This window comes from Scleropages formosus, chromosome 22 (assembly GCF_900964775.1).
Source record: "Scleropages formosus chromosome 22, fSclFor1.1, whole genome shotgun sequence".
Lineage (NCBI taxonomy): Eukaryota > Metazoa > Chordata > Actinopteri > Osteoglossiformes > Osteoglossidae > Scleropages > Scleropages formosus.
In genome coordinates this window covers 21360568-21364695 of record NC_041827.1, presented here as the reverse complement: position 1 = coordinate 21364695, position 4128 = coordinate 21360568, and positions in this window count along the sequence as shown.

Genomic DNA, 4128 nt, shown 5'->3' with positions numbered 1-4128 from the left:
CCCCAAGTGGGACTCGAACCCCAGACCCACCGGAAAGCAGGACCGTGGTCCAACCCACTGCGCCACTGCACCCCCCTATACTATATATGTATATCAAATTCAAATTATATATATGTATATGGGGGTGCAGTGGTGCAGCAGGTTTCTGCTCTCCGGTGGGTCTGGGGTTCGAGTCCCGCTTGGGGTGCCTTACAATGGACTGGCGTCCCGTCCTGGGTGTGTCCCCTCCCCTCTAGCCCTTCGCCCTGTGTTGCCAGGTTAGGCTCGGGCCCCACGTGACCCTGCTTGGGACAAGCGGTTTTAGACAATGTGTGTGTGTGTACATTTATTTATTTATTTATCAGATGCTTTTCTCCAAAGTGACTTCCAGTGGATACTATGTAGTGTCATCAGCCCACACACCTTATTCACCGCGGTGACTTACACTGCTAGATACACTCATCCATGCATCAGTGGAACACACTACATACATACACACACACTCTGGACACTGCAAATCAATCACAGGATACCGATACACACACACACACACACACGCACACACACACTAAGGGCAGTCTAGAGTCACCAGCTCACCTGAAATACATCGTTGAACTTCAGGAGGAAACCAGAACTCCTGAAGGAAAGAAAGAGGAATACAGGAGGAGCACGCAAGGTTCTAACCCAACAACCCTTTCTGTACCACAGCAGCTGTTAACCTCTCACCTGTCTTCCGGTGCAAAGGGTCTACACTGTTTTTGCTCCGATCCATAAGGTGAAGCACTCCAGCATTGCTGCAGTTATGCTGAGGCTGTTTTCGGGCACAGATGTTCACCACTCGATGGCAGCAGAGCACCACAGTAAGTGCTTGTGATCAATACCTGCACAGCATCCAAAAAAGGGCCTTGCAGTCTGCATATAAAGGTCCGGTTGCTAACATTTACAAGCACGGATGAGGAAACGTGAGCCTGATCTCATCTGTTGCACAAACTCATCACATTGAAACACAATCGGTGTTTAAACTGTGCTAATTTGCTCCCATCTTTTCATTGTATTTGAAAACAAAAAAAGTGTCAATGTTATTACTGCTATGGATGCTGTCCCAGATCCCAAATATTAACTATGGCAAAATATGTTTTAAATATTCTGATAGAAGAAATCGGAACACCAAATAAGCTACATCTGTCTTTTTTGAAAAAAAAAATAGATTTTTGAGGCCGAATTTCAAGACGGAGAAGATCACTGACAAAGTGCTCTTTGCAAGGCATGTTTGTGAATATTTTAGCCGGATGCAAACAAACTCTATCGAACCGCTCTGTTAATGTCACCTGCTAAGACAAACAGGGCCCCGGCGCCGCCGCCCTGGACACGCGTGCCTTGCAGAGCTCCATTGATTTTCCATACGTTCGCTGCTCAAGCTGATTTTAAGAAGCTTTAACAAGAGACTGGAATGCAGGCGGCGATCAATCCTCTGTGACACGGGGGAAATCGCCGCTTACCCTCCGAAAACCTGCTCAGCTTACACGTGGTTCCAGCCACCTGCCCACCCAACTGGCTCCTTGTGTCCCATGGTCCTGCAGGGGAGCACCTGGGAGCCCACGCTGGGTTGGCAGCCCCCCCTGAGGTGCACCAGATGACCCCCCGTATTCAGCTGGAACTTACACTCGTCCCTCTGCTATTTTAACGTTACAGTTACTCAGCAGACTAAACACTGCAGCAGGTGGCGGTTCGGAGGGCCAGTGGAAGGTCCACGTCCATGTTGGTGGTGGACTGGTGGCCCAGAGACATCAGGTCCATTATGGAGCAGTAAGCTGGGTAGTGGATAGAGCTCATCTGTTCCAGCCAGAGGTTCCAGCATTGAGTCACACACACACACACACACACACACACACACACACACACACACACACACACACACACACAGATTGAAACTGCTTGTGCCAAATGGGGGTCGCGGTGAACCGGAGCCTAACCTGGCAACGCGGGGCGTAAGGATGGAGGGGGAGGGGACACACCCAAGACAGGACAGCAGTCCGCCGCAGGGCACCCCAAGCAGGAATCGAACCCCAGACCTGCCAAGGAGCAGGACCCGCCAAACTCGCTGCGCCACCCTGTACCATGAATTAATACAGTAAAAATAAGCCTGCTTTACAGGGGGTTAATAACTAAAAGTACAATAGCTTAGTGTACAAACCTCGCACTGTCAGGTGCTTTGGAGAAAAGTGTCATGTCAATGAACTAATAAAATAATACAAAATAGAATAAAGATTTATCCCGTCCTGGGTGCGTCCCCTCCCCCTCCGGCCTTACGCCCTGTGTTGCCGGGTTAGGCTCCGGTTCCCCGCGACCCCGTATGGGACAAGGGGTTCAGAAAATGTGTGTGAAAAAAATGTTTATAACGAAAAATAATATAAATTTTTAAAAAAAAACTTTGCATGGCGGCTATTCAGCAGAGACCTTTATCGACTCCATGGTTTGTAACTCATTAATTGCGCAGGAATTCTCTGTGGCTCTAATTCTCACCCACGAGCCGTCAAACATAACGGATTCCAAGTCCTTGCGTCGAACCCTCATCCCTGCACTTTCGGTTCTTCTCCGAGCCAGTTAGCCGCTGCAAGGGTGGGCAGTCGGGCTCTAACCAAGATTCGGCGAACGAAACGGATGCTGAGGGGTCCGCCCTGACCCCGAGCGGCTCTCTCCACTCAATCCGTTTACATGCACGGGAACGTTAGCGGTGGGCTGCAGTCGCGAGGGGTCCGTGGACAAGCCCCGGCGTGGCCAGTAACAGCGGCGCACTCTGCTGCGGAAGACAAATCCGGTGGCGTCGAGCCACGGCTGCGCCGTCTGCGCTCTGGGTTACTCTTCGAGGTTCACTGGAGCGTTCAGCCGCCCAAGGTAACCGAGGCCGGCGGAGGGATCTGTCACCAGCGCCGCGTCGGCGAGCCTGGAGCTCATGCTTGGCCTTGGAACTCAAGCCAAAGACAAAGCAGCGTAACGGAGTCGCCAACGGCAACGGTTTTCGTGTACCTTTCCAAACTACAACCCATGCGACGGATTCACAGGGGCAGCAGGGGGCGCAGTGGTTAGAGCACCTGCCACAGCGGAGAGGACCTGGGGTCCGAATCCCTCCTCTTGCTGTGCTACCCTTGATCGAGGTACTTACCCTGAACTGATACGGTACAAATTTCCCAGCTGTTTTTGGCAAATTGCAGCAGCTAAACAGACAAACTACGATGCGACGTCATAGAGAGGTGGACGGAAAACTGGACGGACGAGATCCGCTTTCAAGTTTGGCGAAACGGATGCGGACTCCGTAAGGCGTAACCCACCTGTGTCAATACATCATCCCGAGTCCTGAGGGCTGAAAGAAAAATAAGAAACAGGCCTAATAATGAAGTAACGCTCGCTTAATTTCTGTAATTAACGACGAAGGATGTTGCGGGAGCCTTGCGTCAGATCCGAGCCGCAAACCCGGGCTTTTAAAAGTTTCGGCCCGCGAAGCCGGGGGGTTATATGGTGACGCGGAACAGAAAAACAGGAATTAGGAGTGTGAGGAGCTGCAGAGGCTTCCAGACGGAAAGATGAGGAACAATAACGGAGAAAACAGTCCAACTTTCGGCGTGAACGACAGTCAGGGGTGCTAACAGATGCAATCGTTTCAATGTAACCAACGACAGCAAGAAACTCAGGACCCCTGGTCCTTCTGTACAAATTATTAAAAATCATATTTTCATTTCCCAGGGTTCCGCTAATTAGCCAAAGACGTGTTTTTATATTTCGGGAGCGGAACGAACGTCGCAAACACCGAAGTTCGAAGAGCGTACCCCGGTGCCTGGCGTCCCAGGCAGTGTGTAAAACCTCGGTTCCGGTCCGCGTCGGAAGACTTGGGTTCAGGTCCCACGTGAGCCCGATTAGCGTAACCGTGGTGTATCAGGGTGACCAGGGCTTTGATTTACAGGAGAACCTGCAAGGTCCTGCAATGGACCATTAACCCCTTTGGGTCCCTGGAGATGCACGTCAGAGGAACAAGAGCATCTAATTCGCCGGGAGCAAGAGCTCCAGTGGGATTTACATTTATTCATCTACGTGATGCTTTTCTTCAAAGCAACTGGCAGTGTTTTACCCATGTATGTACCACGGCAGCCTTAC